The 19,383-nt window shown below is 47.2% G+C and overlaps 1 protein-coding gene across 1 annotated transcript in view; it reads left to right on the top strand.

Moving 5' to 3' along the window:
- The first annotated feature begins 10,607 nt into the window (after nt 1–10,607).
- JTB (jumping translocation breakpoint) overlaps nt 10,608–19,383 on the top strand; it is a 184,345-nt gene continuing 175,569 nt past the window's right edge. Inside the window, exon 1 of the mRNA XM_069651547.1 lies at nt 10,608–10,768. The gene's annotated coding sequence lies outside the window, so the exon portion shown is untranslated. The remainder of the gene's footprint in view (nt 10,769–19,383) is intronic.

The raw sequence follows: 19,383 nt of genomic DNA, 5'->3' as shown, positions 1-19,383 counted from the left end.
GATGGATGGCATCAATCTTCTAAGGGACGTGTTACAGAGGGAAGACTGATCAGGATAGATCTCAAAGATGCATATCTGACGATCCCAGTATCGAAGGTTTCTACGGTTTTGGTGGGGAGGCCAGAAGTGGGAATTCACATGCCTCCCATTTGGTCTAGCATCAACCCCTTGGGCCTTCACGAAATTAATGCGGACAGTAGTGGGGCACCTCAGGGAGCAAGGCATCAGACTGATAATATATTTAGAAGACTTTTGCCTGATCAGACCGGAAGAGACTGGTAGAACATGCAGAGAAGACAATCCAATTATTACAAGAGCAAAGATATTTGATAAATGGGGAAAAATCTGTGTTGGAAGCAGTGAAGAAGAGTTCCTAGGCTTCGTAGGGGACACAAAAACAGCCGCACTCAGTCTTCCGATAGACAAAGTGAATGTGATCAAGAAAGAGATCAGCTCAATGTTAACGAGTTGGCCAGACTAGTGGGAAGACTAGCATCATCTAGTCAGGAAATCTTCCTGGGACCATTGCATTTCAGGGCTATTCAATGCCTGAAGATCCAACACCTGAGAAAAGGGTTATCGTACGAACAAAAGGTACCAAACTCTGCTGAAGCGAGGATGGAGCTATGGTGGTGGTTTAGACACATGGAGGCCTGGAACGGGAGAGCGATATCTGGCTGATCCCCGGACCTCATCATAGAATCGGATGCCAGCTGCTGGGGCTGGGGAGCCCGTTGCAGAGAGATCACAGCGGGAGGCAGGTGATCACGCAAGGAGCTGGAGCTCCACATCAATTGTCTGGAGCTACTACCGGGTCATTTGTGGGACTGAAAACAGGGTGAACTGTTGTGTACTACTAAAGATTGACAACGTCCCAGCAGTACGGTACATAAATAGGCTAGGCAGGACAAAGTCCAGGATGTTAGTGGAGCTGGCAAAAGATTTCTGGCACATGTGCCTGGAAAACAACATCAGCATCATGGCAGAATATCTCCCAGGCCTGCAGAACAAAGTGGCTGGCTGGAATTCAAGACACCAGAGAGATGCCAGAGACCGAACAGGACAGGATTTGCGTCCTTGAGGGAAAGGAGAAGTCCATGCAGGACCGATCTGTTTGCATGCAGGCTGAGCACTCAACTGGAGCGATTTTTCAGCTGGAGGCCCGCTCCAGCAGTAGAGGCAACAGATGCATTCTTACAAACCTGGGGGTTGTGTTTCCCCCATTCGCAATGATTCTGAGGACAATAGCACAGGTCAGGAGACAGTAGGTGACGGTAATTCTAATAACACCAGACTTGAGGAGTCAGGTATGGTTCCCAGACCTTCTCAAACTGTCAATTGACAATCCTTTAGTGTTACCACAGTTCAAAGAACTGATTCAGAATCCAGTGGGAGAGTATCACCCACTGAACCAGGAAGGGGAATTGAGGCTGATCGCATGGGCAATTTCCAGACAACGTGGCAGAAGCCAGGACTTCGAGGGATGCTGCAAAATATATCTAGGAAGCGTGGGCATCAGGTACCAGAAAGGCCTACAGATTGGCCTGGGCAAGGTGGACTAGCTGGTGTGTGGAACGGAATATACATCTCAATAGAGCAGATGTCATGTAGAATGTAAACTTCTTGACAGCGTTGGCAGCTCAGGGGGAAGGCATATAGAACGGTAAATGCGTGTAGGTCAGCCATATCTGCCGTCTACCCGAAGATAGAGTACGTAGCGGGGGGAGAACACTCACTTATATGTAGACTCCTTAGAGCAGTGAGACTTTTAAGACCACTGTTACCCAAATACACTCAGACATGGGACGTGAACATAGTCCTGAATATGTTCATCGACTGGCCAGATGACCACTTGACAAGGAAAAGTAATAGTGGGAAAGCTGACCACACTGCTGTGCCTCATATCCTGCAATAGAATATCAGACTTAAGAGCACTAGAATTAGATAAGAAGTCATTCACCCCTTCAGGGTCACATTTCACATTAACAAGAGAACTAAAACGGGTATCAAAACAGCGTCATACTCAGCTTTTCCGGACCAGCCTAAGTTATGCCCAGTCCAGTGTCTGAAAAAATACGAAGAAACGACAAATACACTTAGGCCCGCAGGAGTGACAACTGTTTATCACTGAGGAAACCATTGGAAGACGTTGCAGTGGCAACCCTAGCCAGATGGGTTAGATGGTGCATGCTACATGCAGGCATTGACATTGGCAAGTACAGGGCGCTTTCCATTAGGGGAGCTATGGCATCTAAGGCTTATAATGCAGGAGATAGGTTGGAGGACATCCTACAGGGCAGAAGACTGGTCTAAGGAGTCAACATTTAAGCAATTCTATTTCAGACCAATAGAGGAGATGTCTGCGTTGGTGGTAGGTAAGCTTTAAAACAAGCATAATCCGAGCCTTCGGTCTAGACATAGAATACCGATTTTCCATACCAACGTTATAGAAAGAAGATTCTATTAAAGACACAGAGGCGAAGGATTATCCCACCCAAGTAATCGTTATAAGGAAATGTAATGTTGTTTGGTATTGTTGTTGGTAAATTGTAGCAGAATTGTGACGCAATGATCTGCTAAAGTGGTACAATTTAATGGTGAATTAACGATTACCCACCCTACTACAGCTAGACTCAGCTTGTTTTTTTGATTACTAAAGGAACAGAGGAGAACAAAACAGGAACATGAGCAGGAACAACATTGAGAATCAGGCAGCGTTTACCAGTTGGGGCACAAAAGTAAAGTTGGAGACAAAGAAATAGGAAAAAGGAGCATAACGTGACATGTCACGTGGTTGCATGGACATATAAACAAACAAAAAACGGACTACACAAAAAATCTGGGAATTTTTTTTAATTGTGGAATATTTTATGTACGAGTTGTAACTGTTATATGCTGCTCAAGTTTTAAGTAAAGAGAGAAAGAATAATCCTTCACCTCTGTGTCTTACATTAGTATGGAAAATCAGTACTTACAATCACAAGCATTGGTGAAGCCAACAGTTTGGGCTTTTATGTAGGTGTGGGATAGGCATGGCAGTGCAGCCGACTGGGTCCCCTCGGCACAAGGATAGCCATACCTTGGCTTTCTCCCTTTCTGGGGTTCGGAGGGGTGGAAGCCTTTGAAATCAGGCAGTGAGCCCCAAAACAGAGGATATGATATGGCATTTATAATGCGCCTATATACAAGTGTTTCAAGGCGCGACGAGGCAAGGGAGGGGGAACAAAAGGAGCACAGACAACGATCCTACTAGGCCAGGTGTCATTCAAATCGCGCAAGTGCAGGGAAGGAGGGAGAGGGAAAGTGCGTGGGGGAGGGGCTAGGGGAAAGTGCAGTACAAGGATAATATAATAAATAAGATAATAAAACGGCCAGCTGATGGCAAGTGCGGGGTAAGTGCAGACATAAGCGCTGGTAGGGGGACTGTAGGGGTGCAGAAAACAGTCCAGGGGGTTGCCAGGGAGGCAGTGCAGATGTGCAGCTGGCAGGGCCTGGCCCCAACATCAGAGAGGGTGGCCAGGTGACCAGTGCAGTTTCATCCACGAATTCAGCAGGGGATAGAGGGAGAGAAGGCGGAGGCAAAGAGGAAGGTTTTGAGGTGCTTCCGGAACCAGAGATGGTTCTCCTCAAGTTTCAGAGAGGCAGGAAGGCTGTTCCAGAGGGAGGCCCCTGCTGAAGAGAGAGATCTACCATCAACCTGTTGCTTGGAGAAGCGACTGACCCTGAGGGAGTTGGAGGCGGATGAGCGCGAGAAGGAAGATATTTGGGAAGAGAGAGTTGAAGGTAATGCGGCCCCAGGCGGCCTTGTGGACAATGCAAAGGGTTTTGAACTTAATCCTCGCAGCCACTGGGAGCCAGTGTAGGGATTTCAGTCCTGGAGAGATGCGATCCCTGGGCTTGAGGCCAAGGATAAGTCTTGCAGTCCTGTTCTGGTTAAACTACGGAGGAGTGGGCAACTAAGGCTGAAAGAAAAAAAAAAATATATATATATATTTAAAAAAAAGGGACTGCAAACCCGCAAGAACAAAGGAAGTCTCTGGGGCCGGGATGGCAGCCAAGGACCCTTTGGTCCTTGGGAGGGATAAAGGAAGGCTGGCGGCAGGGGCAGCATTACCTTTCTTCCTGGCAGAGCTGTCCTGTGGTGAAAGCCAAGGAGCTGGAAATAATTTTGCATTATTTCCGGATGGAGGATTTTCATGGTCAAGGAGCAGCGTTTGTGGGGGGAGCAGCAGCCAGACAGCAAGGATCATCCCGGAGCTGCGGTGGCATGTGCGCCAGCAGATAGCACCCGTGAGTGGCAGCAGCGTGTGCCAAAATCAAAAAGGAAGATCTTCCTGGAATCCTTCTAGAGTCATTCAGTGACTCCATTCTAGATTCATCCATGGCTAGTTCAGGGAGATCATCCGAAAACCACCCTGAAGTATGTGTATTGGCCAAAATATTTCAATAAGATGACTCTAGAGTTATCACAGAAACTACTCCAGGATGAGTTTTGATTACTTCCAGTGATGATCTTGTATTACTCCAGGATGACCCCACTACAACTTCAGGATGGGTGGGGATTACGCCAGGATGGTTCCATGTGAATGATTATTGCAGATAACTTCAGGAGTTATTTCATGATGCTTCCAAAAGATTTAGGAAAATGGCTTTGATTTCCCCAGGATGTATCCCTTGTGTGTAAAACAGGTGGTATTACTGTAGGGTGCACTAGTTAGACTTATTTAGTGCACTGGAAAACCTCAAGGGAATTTGCAGCCGTCACTTTCCATCTTTGCCTTCTATGCTAGAGCACCCACATTTTGTTAACTAAATTCACTGATTTAGTGTACAAAACTACAAATCCATCCCACAATGTCACAAACCAACCTGTAAACTCCCTCATTTCATTTCTCATCTCTAGCTAACATGGCATCACACCCAATAAACTCCCACAATCACAAATCACTGCACTAAAATACACACTTTGTGACCTAAACAGAATCCGTTAAAGGTCTACATGCATGACAGACTGCCGACAGTCACTTCACCCAATATCACTATGAGCAGCTAACAATTAGTTCGACCATTCACCACACCCAAATTTTGCTGACCCCAACAGAAATCATAGACAATAGCACACAATAAAATGTACCATTTACGAGTTGGCACCAACTACAAATTCACCATATCAACTATATAGTTCTACGCACAAGAGCACTTACATCTTCAGTTTCACACAGCAGCACGTCAGCTACAATTACTTTGTTGATTGGTAGCATGGGCTAATTTAGCAACCAAACCCGGTTGTGGGGATGTTCCGGATACGTAATCTGAATGATTGAGCATGTGTGTGGGAACATAATTATACAGGCATGATCATCATACTGTAACCAGGACACACTGTTGAGAAGACGTGGTGATAGAGTTGAGCTTGTTTAATTAGATCTGTCCAACAAACATTTGTAGCAGACATTAACTGTTGACAGTCCTGTTGATAGTCCAATATTTTCTAGTTGTTGCACAGCTACTTATTTGGGAACAGCAACAATATATATGCCGATATACTGCTGTGTCTTTCAATTGTCCAGAGGCGAGTTGTGAGGCAGGAATGAAGAACACTAGCCATCCCAGCCAAAAGACTAGGTTTTCCAGCTTTTGTGAACATAACTCTGAACAACCATAATTAAGTTTGGGAATAGTTTGTTTCCACCAATCAGCTTTCAAAAGAAAATTCATTTTTTTTCACTGCATCTTCTTCTTGTAGTTCACACAACACTATGTTTTCCAGCACTTCACTGATGCCAGATTCCACCAGTAGCTGCTTTTCCTCCTATGCTTTCTTCTTAAATGCTGAATTAGATCCTCTGCATCATAATAGGTTTTAATTAGTGTGTCTTAATACACTGCTCATTGGCTGCGGGTACGAAAAAGGCAAGTTAAAACTTAATGCGACTATCAATACAACAGAAGTTTTGCTTGGGCTGTACACTGGAGTAAGTGACTACCTTTAAGCGCAATCCCATCGTCCCATTGGTTTCATTTTTACTTATTCTTGTACTCCTTGTCGCTTTCCCTCTCGCCCTCCCCATGCAGCTACCCACAACTCAGTCTAGCTGCACACATGCTGTGACCTGGACTACGGTCCCCAAGGGCATCCAACCCATAGTGCTTTGAGATCGTACCAATGGTAAAAAGCGCTCTACAAACACCCAATAGCATAAGAGAAATCATGTAGGCCATATTTAGAGGCACCATGCTTCAGAATGAAGCAATATTGAAGATGCTGTGAAAGTCACACATGCTTCCCACGTGCCACACATCAACAATCCTCACACAAGGGAAAAACATGCCAGCAGGCATGCAGCTGTCTGGGCAATTTATTACAAGCACAGCACTACTGTGCCCGTTTATATATGATAAGACACATTCTCACAGGGGCTACGCAACACTGCAATGTTCTTAAGCAGATGACCGAGTCACATCTTGAGTATCGCTGGGCCCATGCGACTCTTTCCATCACAGTAAAGCACTCACACCCACTGACAGTGCATTCATGTGTATGAGTTGTATATGCACCGTACCGTACACATAGCAATGTCGCACACAAGGGCACCGCACACAAATGTATAATGGGCCAGTTTAAAAAAAAAAGCAACCAGGGATTTTGCAAAGCTAGTTGAATGCATTAAGCTGCCACCATTGAAGCCTGAACGTGTACCGTCCCCTAGGGACCGGGGAGGGTCTACGTGCTCTTCCAAACTAGCAATCAAAATATATGTTAACATATGACGGTGCCAGCAAGACAGCAATTCGGTTTTCCGCCTTTTTTCTTTTAAACATGTTCTTTATAGCAGTCACTCTACAGCAGTGGTCTTTTTGACCTCAACCCCCCTAAGAAAAATATAACAGGTTTGGGTTTCCCTCTGTAAATATGGATTGCAAAATGTGCATCAGTTATCGTGCGCTGGTGTAGATGGTGCCCCAAATTGAGGTATGGGTGCCAAAATCATTGCTTGCAATAAAATAGATTAGAGGACACGTGTTAATACAACATTCAGAATGTTTTGCTACAATACAGAGGACTTGACTAAAAGTAGTGTTGGATATTTATTTCCCCCCAAAAGAAAAAACAGCCAATATTGATGTCCTACAGTAACGATTTGACAACTAGCAATACTGGCGCCACTTGCAAGTTGGACAGTGGCATATTGGTAGAACTATTGTGAAGGACAGGCCTGTCTTTCAGCAGCCAGACAGTCACTATTGGGTTCAAATATTCCCCAGCTTTGACCAATATTTAGTCTTTAGGGCTGCAAGTGCTAAGAATACAATTTCGCAAAGGTACGAGGTGCTGAAAGGTAACAGTACATTGACTGCACAGAAACATTTTGCAAAAATCCAGCCAAACAAAATTCTTTGAATTGGCTCTACAGTAGGTGGTCACTTTGAAGCTCCATTAGGTCCTCATGAAGGTGCATTGGGGAGGTGGCCCCTACTTCTGTTGGGAAAGGCTGTACCACCCAGTCATTGATGTTACAAAAGTTCTCTGGAAACGACTGAGACGGAGTCTGAGATGGTTTCCTATTAGTTCAGCAGCACATGAAAGATTATACCATCTGCTAATAATGGAAATGCATCAGTAATGCAGACATCAACCCTCCTCCTCCAAAGCTCCAGCTTCTTCTTTAATGCTATTTATGCGTTCATAGCAAATGATGTAGTTTGTGCTTTGCAGAGAGACATTTCAAAAATGTAGCTTTTCAAGGATGTCACCAAGGTAAGCTAACAGTACAAGCCAGCATGAATCACACAGAGGCTCTTCTTTCATCTGGTCTAAACCCAGGAGAAAATGTCTCACTTTGTTCCAGAGTTCATAAATGCGATTTAAAACCTTTCCCCCGACCTCTGTGTGAAACAACAAAGCATCATCACGTTCAGCTCTCATTTCTGCACAGAGAGGTTCTTGTGGGGTGAATCATAATAAAATGTACAATCTTTACAACCAAAGTCACCAACTCCGAGTTCATTCCCCTTATCGCACACAGCCAAAGATTCCCAGTCTTTCATGCAGTGTGTCCCCAACATATGTGGAGCTACTGCCAACACATTTGCTTTTAACCTAGCTCTAGCACCACAAATTGAAGGAGCACCATCCATGCAAATGCCAATACATGCCTCCCACTTTACGCAGTGGGAACTTAGGAAGTTAGCAATGCCAAAGAGTTCAGATGCATTTGCTCTGCCCTGAATTGGTTTACAACATAAGAAATCCTCCAATATTTCTTTCCATAGCATAGCAGTACCTCACATACGCAATCAAATGAGCTTCCTTTGAAATGTCATTGGCCTCACCCAACTGCATTTCAAGCGCAATATCAATTCTGTGCTGATATCAGAGGACAGGTCAGTGATGCGGCAGATAATTGCGGTGTCAGACATAGGGATACATTTACATTTCTCTGCTGCACTGTCACCAAGCATTACCTGGTTAACAGTGAGAATTATTGGCAGAATCACTTTCTCAGCATCTGTAAAAGGCTTTTTGTTTTTGCCCAGATGTTGGCTTTCAAAGTAGGTGATGAGGTCAAATTTTAACAGTGTCTTTTTCCTTTTTAATGCCTTGCAGCTGCCGTACAAAGAAATCCCTGGTCTTTTTTGATAAATCGGTATTTTTTTTTCCAAATGCCACCTTACTGTTGTTGGCTTCAGGCTGTCATTTGCTAATGTCGCGCCACAAACCACACACTGTGGCTTCACTTATCCAGCAAATGCGATCCATGTGAACCCAAAGTCCAAATAAGAGTCATATTTCTGTGTTTTTTCATTTCTTTTGTCTGTTTCCACCTCTCTGTCTGCTCTTCGTTTGAGATTCCTTCCATCTTTGGGCATTAGGAAACAATCCATCACAAAAAGAAGCCTGAATCAGTTTATAAAAACCATTTCAAGTTTTAAAAAAATGAAAAGTGCCTCCAAAAACGACAAAAGTTAAAATGGCAAACACCACATGAAAAGGCTTAAACAAACCATGTGAAAAGCTTGGGCGGGGGGAGCCCCTTACAATACTGGTCTAAGCCACAGATTGGCGTCGAAAACCACAACTGGATTCACATTGCACAGGGCTGATCTAAACCTTCAGCACTTCTATTCAAACCAATGGTACATAGGGAAAATAAATTATTACCTGCCTGCGTGACTGGGACTTGCTTCACTGGCTTTTTCTTGCTGGGACACAGGTGGTTATGTTGATTCACTAATGCTTGGAGCAAAGCTGCTGCAATGAAAACGAACAGTCAAGGATACATGGGTCTACCTACGACTTTAAAATTAAGAGTAGGTGAGCAGGGGCTACAACCAGCTCTTGGGTCTTTAGGCATCAGCTAATAAGCAGGAGCCAACGCTGGGAAACCAGGAGAGTACACAGTTCACGGTTAATGCAACTACTCAATGAGACATGAACTTTCAGTACCCCCCAAACCTGGCAAGAGAAAGGAACAGCCTGAAAAATGGGATTAAAATCTCTGATTGCAACTCCTTAAAATTGCGCTACCTAAACCCACAGCAAAATAGTTGTTTTTAAAAAAGGCATGGATTCACGAGACCCGCTCATGGGAGTGGGCACATTTCTTGGCGCAGATGGAATGTCTGCATCATTTTTGGAGCAGGCGACAGGCCATTTTATCATAGGGTGAACCAGAGGTCTGCCACTTCCGTTTCGCAGCTCTGCACTAGCGTTTCAGACTATACAGACAGATAGCGGAAGAAATGCCAGGGGGTGGGGGATGGAGCAATAAAGAAAGACATCTTGTAGTACGAAATCTGGCCTGCACAGCTCAACGCATTCCCTGGCACTACTGAGTGGTAAAGTTAAGCCCATCTCTCTGCAATGTTCAAATTAGAAGCTCTCACCTCGCAAAGGCAGTAAAGTTACAGAAATCATGGCAAGAGAATGTCATGGTCACGCCGTCACAGCTGCTGCTCTTTATCCAGAGCCCCGGAATGCAGCCGCGCTCGTGCCCCACTCCGGTGGCGGCATATATATCACCCCTTGCGCAGGAGGGCTCCAAGCCTGCCTGAGCCTGTGCAGTAGTGCAGAAAAAGAAGCAAACATGCGGCTATGGTAAAAATGGGATGACATAGGGCTAATTTCCAACTGGGTGAGTTTTGCTTTTAAAACAGTGAAAGCCGTGCTGCACAGATAAGGTTGAAGAAAGATGGGATGCACATATGCTGTGCAGTTTTGTAGAAAGCTCGTGAATACAGCAAAAAGCCACTGCTATTTGGAGATAATAAAAAAATGCATGTACGCTTACGCAAAAAATAAATCCGATTTGAGGACAGTCGAATTTGCAGAAAACATGAGCCCTGAAATTTCTTCGGCGTGCATTGCACGGCCATAAATCACTTCTGTTTGGGGGCGGGGATACGACTTACCAGCCAAGAAGACACACAAAGAGCCGCTGTTACAGCAACCAAAATTATAACAGAAAAAACAAAATATACATGCTTTCCATGACATAAAGTCGTCCTTCCGCCATGTGGTCAGTATGATTCTCTTCCTAGGCACGTACACGTCCTACGTGACAACGTCAACGCCTGAAAGGCATTTCAGAAACACGTGAAACGTCATGACGCCGAAAGGCATTTCAGAAAGTGTCGGCAAACTTTTAAACAAACACAATGCTATTGGGTCTCATAGGAACTTTAAACATGTGTTTCAATCGATAATGAAAGCAACATTTGGTCTCCCTTTAGCAAACGCATTAATTTAGTTTCCAGGCAGCCTCAGGTGAGTGCATGTGATTCAGCTCGTATAATGAGTTATCTACATTTCTTTTAGCATCCATCAAATGAGATCGTTGGTATCCTTCTGTTGTTATATTGGTATGAGGAGTTAATTTGCAACCTCTTGAAATGCACCTTTAAGTTAGAGGCTGCAGCTGAAGCTGTAATTCGTTGTACTCATCACATGTTGAAATAAAAAATTGTGAGTACGTGACTTTCTAAACCTATGGTTTTGTAATTACAGCACAGCCTGTTGGTATTGAAGACACAGTAGCTGCCCCGAAGCTAATTTACTGTACAGTTCAGGTTATAGAATGCTCGCAGACAAAGTAACTGTTGTGCAGCTACTAGACAGACGTTGGTCTGGTGTAAATGACTATACATGTATATATAAATACTTGCCCTGGCTAATGATTGCAGACGTCTACTGTCTCCAATTCCAGTGCCTACTCTGAAAGTAATGATTTCCCAGGGCTAATGGCTGCAGTGAAGATCCGGTACTTTCTCTGAGTCTAATGAACCTTCTGTGGATAATAACTGCAGGCTCAGTGTCTGTTCTAAGTCTAATGGCTGCAGACACAGAAACAACACGCCGATGAATAACAGCAGGCAGTACCTTCTCTAGCGGTAATGGTAAAGGCCCATCACATCCTCTTGCTGGAGCGAATGAGCGCAGACGCAATGCCTGCTCTGGAGCGACTTCCGATACAGTAGGGACTTGCTCATCAGCTACATCTGACAATGCCTGCCCTGGGGCAAATAATTACAGACACAATAATGGATCTCGGATACCGATTCCAGACACAGTTCCTGCCCTGGAACACATTACATTTGATACAGTGCCTGCTAATCCGTTACATATGACAGAATACCTGTCCTGTGGCTTATAACCACAGACACAATACCTACTCTGTGAGAAAGATGGTACGTACTCTGGGGCTAACAATTCCAGTCAGAGTATCTGCTCTGGAGCTAATGGTATTTAACACAATACCTGCTCATGAGCAAATCTGGGGTTAATGACTGCAGAAACAGTTAAAACCCTAAACACCTTGTGGTGTCTGGCATGTTTACCTGGCATGGTTGTGTGCTGAGTGAATGATTCCTAGCTGTCTGTGTGGGTCAGCGACCTAAGGAATGTCAGAGGGAATGTAGAATGTGGCGTGTGGTGGGATTCTAGAGAGGGTGGTTGGGGGACTTGGAGATGGGAACCAGTACTAGAAGGATGCCTAGCCTTATCTCTCCCTTGTAACCTTCTACTTTGAGATCCAAGCAATGAAGCACCTTTCCTATTTGTACCCGACTGACTCCTGTGTGGTCCCTGCATGCTGGCTCGCTTAACTTTGTTCTCAGATACTACACACCCTTTCCTTCCTTTGTGTTCTTTTCCATTCCTAATACCCCTCTGACACCGCAAACCACAGTCTCTGAAGTGAACGTACAGCGTAAAGAAGTGATCAGTAGGTATAACCATTGTGCCACGAATTTCAAAACGTGTTTGGTGCAACTGATGGGATGCTCATTCACTTCACTTGCACCAAAAAGGCAGTGAACCATGCACAAATGACATTTAAATGTGTGCATCATAGTTGTGCACACTGAAGTGCTCTTTTCCCACCAAATCCACAATTGTGCAAGGCAGAGGGTGGAAAGGGGTTCTGGGCATTTTCAAGTAAATCCCGATTTTTCAAAGGAAGTGCACTTTTCAAAGCACGGGTGAAAAACATTTCCCTTTGTCTATTTGGAACCGGTGCAGGGGGATATAAAATGTATGGGAAGGTCAATTTGGATCCTCTCATGCAATGAGTGAGTGAAGGCTGTGTGTGAATAAGCAAGTGAATGTTGAGTCAAACAATGTGTGTTTGTGCGGGGCCAGAGAGCTGATTTTGGCTGTTGAGGTCAGCACAGTAACAATGCACTTTTTAAAATGTTTTAAATTTATTGGCATTTTCAACAATAAGAACACATGTAATCCCCCTCTCGATCCCAACACATGTAACAACGATGCACCCAGCCCTTGTCCCCTCCCGCCAAGCTGCCACCCGCCGAGTCCATAAACTCTGTAGATGGCTCCCAGTCCCAAGTTTCTGTGAGTGGCTAGCTCTCTCGACAGCCGGTGTATGGACTCTTGCACTGTTTGAGACCCCCCCACCATATTCCTCGCCTCCCCTAGAAACTTCAGCCATATCTCCTCCGAGCTTCCTGTGAAGGCGTCCTCCCCAAGTGGAGCGAGTACTCACACCAGCCTGCGAGCCCCGCTGCAGGTGATGCAGCACAATGTCCCAGTCCGAGAGAAACCTTTGGTCATCCCCTTGGTCACCCACACCAGTGCCACAAAATTCCAGATTTTACTAACCCATTCGTGTTCTCTGGGGCAGCTTTTTGTTTCTGTTTGTGTGCCGCCACTATAAGGATGTTTGAACTTTCAAGGGTAGATTTTCCAGAACCTCACCCCTTCCCAGGTTGGCCATCCCTATGTTGTCCGGCATCTGACTTCCAAAAATACTGTCCATTGCTACACGGATCATGTCTCAATAAGGCTGTTTGATTGGTCATTCCCACCAGATATGCTTCCACAATCCCAGTTCCCCAAATCACCTCCAGCAGAGCGCTGGACAGAATTTATGTAGTTTTTCTTGGGTGAGATGCCATTGGACCATTATCTTAAGCCACATCTTCTGAATCCGATTTGCCCGTGTGAGCTTGGGGATATCTGCCAATAACTGAATCCAAAGTTCCCCCTCCAGCGGCTGCCACACTGTAGTTTCCCACTGCTCCATATAGTGCCATGCCTGGCTCCTTGCCCTTCTGCTATAATCCCATATAACGCTCCTACCAAATGCCTGTCCCCTGTGTCCTTTGTTACGAACCGTTCAAAGGGCATAAGATCCCTGGTGATTGCTGACCTGACCATTGGGTTCGTAAGCCAGTGCCTCATTTGAGAGTAGCGATATCTCTCCCCTTCATCTAGCCCGAAGTTCTGCTTGAACTGTGCAAAGGATATAATGTTCTGACCCGAGAACATGTCACATAGTTTGCGGCACCCTGCCACCTCCCACCCATTGAAGGCATTCCTTTCCATTCCCGGTGTGAACTGGGGATTCCTAAACAGCTACGTCAGCGGGGAGCGGAGGGGAGGTTGCGAAGTTCACCCTTTGCACCAGCTTATCCCATGAGTCCCCCACTAGGGCCCCTACCATGCTACCCCTCTGGGTCGCCACAACACCTCGCCCAGCAGCAAGTCCACCACAGCTTTGTCCATGACACCAGACCTTCCCGCAATCGCCCTTGAACCAATCTCAGATCACTCTGATTTGAGCCACAAAGAAATAGAGGTGGAAGTTTGGTGCTCGGAGCCCTCCCTTGCTTCTGGGAGACATTGGCAGCTGCACAGCTACCCTGGGTCTCTTGCGGTTCCAAATAAATGACCCCACATGTTTATGAAGGGTCCGGAAGAAACCTTTGGGAACCCTCAATGGCAGGGCCATGAAATAGTACAGGATCTTTGGCAAAATCACAATTTTAAGGGCATTTATCCTCCCCATCCAGGATATTGATAAGGGCACCCATTCTACCAGCAGCCGGTGCAGATTTTCTGCTAAAGGTGGGTAGTTAGCACGGCAAAGAGAACCAGTAATCTGGGCCCCCAAATATCTAATGCCGGTTTATGCCCATCTATGGGGTACAATTCCTGAACCTTTTCTGAGGGGGCGGTCAAGTTTAATAACTCTGACTTGCGGGCATTTATTTTTAACCCTACCACCTCCCCAAAGAGAAGTTGTTCCTGCGAGACCCTGGGAATGAGGTTTCTGGTTCTGTGATGAAGAGGAGCATGTCATCAGCAAACGCTGCGACTCTATGCTCCTCACGCCCAAAGGGAATCACCCTAATATCCGGGGAGGCCCTAATGCTGGCCAAGAGCGGCTCCAGTTAGATGGCGTATAAGAGCGGGGAGAGTGGCCAACCCTGCTTAGTGCCTCGTGAGACCGTGACCCTCTGGGAAAGTTGCCTGTTGACTGCTAGACACAAGGAGGGAGATTGGTAGTTGGCTCTTACTATTGAAAGGAATTGAGAACCGAATCCCATAACCTCCATGGTAACCTCCATGGTATGGAAGAGGAGTGGCCATTCGACCTGTTTGAATGCCTGATAAGTGCAGGAGTTCTAAATGTATTTACTTTTTTAATCAGATGACAGAACCGCCAAATGTTATCCGAGGTCTGCCTATGCCTAATAAATTCCGGACTGGTCGTGATCAATCTGTTTGGGGAGGAGCTTACCCAGGGAAGACGCCAGAACCTCGGTGTATATCTTTTTCCTAGATTAATAAGGGCAATCGTCCAGTACGAACCGCATAGAGTGAAATCCTAACCTGGCTTTTGGAGCAGCACAACCTTGGCTTCTAGAACATTGTTGGGGTGATAGACCCTGCCCCTCCCCCAGCAAGTTGAAGAGCTGCACTAAGGGCCGTATTGGTGCCTCTATATAGGTTTTATAAAAACACGCTGGAAAGCTGTCGGGGGCCTTTCCTGATGGCAAGGAAGCTATAGCCACCCTTACTTCTTCAGGAGTAATGTCTCCCTCAAGTTCTTCCTGTTGTTGAGGAGTGATTTTTAGGGAGAGGGCACCAGGACAGGTATTCCTTTTGGCCTCCCTCCTCAGGGGAATCTGATGTGTACAGGGATGAATAATATTCTGGGGAGACCGAAAATTATGTTGTTTCCTAATTAACTTCGCTAACAGGTGATCCGCCTTATTGACTTTGACATAATACCTCTGTTGGAGGAGGTGGAGCAATGAACACTCTGCAGCTCTAGCCCTCAAAACATCTAATTGCCCCCTAATCAGCCGATATTCCCTTGGCAGCATACTCCCCGCTTTATTTGCCATTTGAGACATTATTTGTTGAAGTTTAGCTTCCAATTCCTCCTGTAAGAGACCTAGTTGTTTGTCCCTCTGGCACTTCATCGCAATGAGCTCTCCGCTCAATGTAGCCTTAAAATTGCCCCACACCACCTGGTTGCGTACACCCAATGTTGCGTTAAGTGCAAAGTAATCCAAGATTTTATTCTTTATATCCTCACATAGGACTCCATCCATAAGGATGTGGCTAGGGAACTTCCACTGCCATCGGCCTGGTTAGTTCTGCCCCATATATAATGTAATCATTATGGGGGCATGGTCTGACAGGCGATCATTTCTAGCTCTATCCCGTGACCCTACCCAATTATGGCCTCGAAATCCAGGGGTAATCTATCCTTGAGAAGGATCTATGAACGTGGGAATAAAATGTGTAGCACCCCCACCACCCCCTCAGTTCCCTCCAGCCATCTACGCCAATTGGGCCATATGTTCCTTCAAGCAGACATATGGCGCCACCTGGTTGTGGAACACTCTTGCGCCCGTGCCCCGCGCCACATTAATGTTGCCTACCAATATTATCTGCCCTTCGGCAAAAAGTCTCCAATTTAGTCATTGTCGCCTGCAAGAACCCATCTTGCCCTATATTGGGGACTGGATTGATGCCACTGTATATGTCCCCCTCTCCCATTGGAAAGAGGCTGCCAGATACCTTCCCTCTGTGTCCCCCTCTGTAGCTATGTCCTGGAAGCCTGGGATGTCCCGAATAGCAATTAACCCCTCCCCCGTCTTTCCTGGGGCATTGGATTGGAACTGATGGCAGTACCCCTTGATTTTCAGCTTATGCCTGTCTCACCCCTGAATGTGTGTCTCTTGGAGGGCTACAATTCCCGACTTCCTCCGCCCCACGAACTGTTCCACCTTCCTCCTCTTAACCCGGGGAATTAAGCTCCCTGATGTTTATGTAGGTCACCTGAAGCACTTCCCTCTTTCCCATGGTCATCTTACCATGCGGCTCGCACTAATGATGAGTGGCTGCTGTTTGGATCTCCAACCCCCCCTCAAATCCCTGTCTCCCTTCACCCTCCAGTCCCTCCTCCCCCCTCTCTGGGCAGGCTCAACCAGCATCTAGCTCCCTGACCCTCCATCTCTGAAATTGAGCCCTTGTAACAACCCAGAGTAAACCTGTGCGGGTCCCCCTAGACCCATGTAGATAAACCAAGACATCCTGTACCACCCCACCCCAACCCTGGTACCTTTCCCCTAACAACCTCCCCAAGGCAGGCTACAACATTCCTTCCTGTAACCCCCCTTTTCCCTCAGCGTGGTGCTCCTGTGCCGATGGGTTTTAGGGCATCTTCCACTCCTGCCCACTCATTGGGGGATTTAACAGGGCCCCTTACCTTGTTTGTTCAGCTCCTTGTCAAAAACTTTGTCCACTCTCACATTTTGATGCCCTTCCCATTCGAACAGTAGTCCAAAGGGAAAGGTCCATTTATAGCATATGTCCGCTGTATTAAGGCGTGCACCACCGGGCCCATCATCCTATGCTTCACCACGGTGGTCTGGGCTAGGTCCTGGAATAGTTGAAGTTCCAAGCCATTGTAGCGGATTGATCTGGCCCTCCTGGCAGCTGCCAGCACCTTCTCCTTCTGCCCATACTTTAAGGCCACCACTACATCTCTGGGTCTGGTCCCTGGCTCTCCCCTCTTTGGACCCACTCTGTGTATGCGGTCCAGCTCTATCCCAGACCAGTCTAGTACCTCCAGCTGGTCCACGAACACTTGCTGCGCCATCGTGCATAGATCCTTGTCTGCCACCGCCTCAGTGAGGCCTTTTATTTTCAAGTTGGTTCTTCTCAAGTGGTTTTCAAGGTCTTCTGTCTGGGTCTCGAGGTTCTGCGTGGGCCTTGCTAATTGCTCTACGAGCTCGTCGATCTTCCTTGTGTCCTCCGCAACCTCTTGTATGGTGCTCTCCGCTGCATCAGTCCGCTCCTCTAGTCTTGTTGTCCCCCTTCACCTCTTGCAACGATTGGGACAGTTCCGCTTGGATCATGCTCAACTGCGATTGAATGGTGTTTGCTATCTTGTCCCCAAAATCCTGGAAGCATTGGACGAAGACATTCTGGGTGACCACCTAACCTTTTTTGGTGCCTGCCAGCACCCCCAAATCCTATCCTGCCCCGGGCCACTGCTCTCCCCTAGCCGGTACTTTGCTGTCTCTGCACCAGAGTCTCTGCAAATTTCCCTCCTGTGGTTTCTTCACCGACTGGGCAGCTTGCATGTCGTTCTCCTTGTTTTTGGACATAGAGTGTAGGCAGGTCTGATATGGGTAGTTCTGCCCCTCCTCTTCTACCTGATATTGTGTTGCATACTTCAGCCACTTTTTCAGGGTGTAGGAATGCCCTCTCTCTGCTGCTTTGTGGTTCTGCCCTTCACTGTACGGGGGGTTGGAACTCCCCTCTAACTGTGCGCAGGAGAGCCACTATTTGTCTTCCTCAGGTTTCAAATGACCATCCACCTGGCTCTGGTGCCAGGATCACTCTGTCCTGAGCCCGTCCAAATGGCCTCTCCCTTATTCGTCCTTCCCCTTGTTTTTGGACATAGTGCCTAGGCAGGTCTGATGGGGAGAGTCCTGCCCCCTCCTCGACTCCCTGATATCGTGCTGAACTCTTTGGGCCTCTGCTGTCAACTTTTTCAGGCGGGGCGTAGGAACCTCTGCCCCTTTTCGGGTCTGTTCTTGATCGGGCAGGGGGTGCGGGGTTGGAACGCCCCTCTAACTGCACAGGCGAGCCTCTGTTTGTCCTCCGCCTCAGGTGTCAAATGACCCTCCACCTGGCCCTGGTACCAGGATTACTCTGCCCTGAGCCAGTTCAAATTGCCTCTCCCTTATTCTTCCTTGCTCACCACGGATGTAGATGGACTCTATAGCCCTCTATTCAGCCTCAGGATTGGCCCGGGGAGGCCAGGGCCCCACCAGTCACTGTCTCCTATGCATGGCGCGCCTCTTGCTCCCTTGACTCACTTGCTGTGCTTCTGGATGGGAGTGCGCTGTCTGAGGCACTATATGCAGCTTCGAAATTTACCTCAAATTGGCCTCCAGCCGCCCCGACTATAACACCACAGGGCCTCTCCTGGTCTTTTCTGTAAAGTGGTGGCTTCAAAGCTTGGGCAGGGGCCCTCCCGCCACACTCCCCCACTCCTCACCATCACTCTGCTCAAAGCTGGTGATCACTGCCTGCAATGGCCAACATCTGCCTGCTTGTACCCTTTCCTTGGGCCAGGGTGCACACTGACCTGTGATGGTTCTGCACCAAGGGGAGGGGGTGGGGCAGGTCTAGCCCCTCAGGGTCGCCATCTTCCTGCCTCTTGACTTTTGCTGTGCGGCCCTTCCCAGGCCTCTTGTCCACTCCGGTTGCTCTTCTTTGCTGCGTTTCTCTCAGCAGTGGGCTATGGGTATGGCCCTCTAGAACCTCCTGATCTCTCTGTTGAGACGCTGCTTCTAGGGGGCGGCTCGGTCCCACCTCGATCTTCCCGCTGGCGCTCGCCAGCAGGGGAGCCCCCGCTCCACGAATCCAGCCCCAGTGCACCTCCAATATCACAGGCATCTCTTTCCTAACAAGCTTCTCTGCTGTCTGCCGTCCGACAGCAGCTGCTTTCCACCACCCCACCTTGCAGCTGCGCTGGGTCCTCTTCCGCCCCGGGTCTCACTGAGTGGTTCTTATTCCTCGCAGTGTGCAAGCGTGTCTCCCAGCTCCAC

The sequence above is a fragment of the Ambystoma mexicanum genome, chromosome 1p (assembly GCF_040938575.1).
Source record: "Ambystoma mexicanum isolate Mex_15411 chromosome 1p, UKY_AmexF1_1, whole genome shotgun sequence".
NCBI lineage: Eukaryota > Metazoa > Chordata > Amphibia > Caudata > Ambystomatidae > Ambystoma > Ambystoma mexicanum.
Note: the sequence above shows the minus strand (reverse complement) of the source record. Positions and strands in the feature narration are given on the sequence as shown.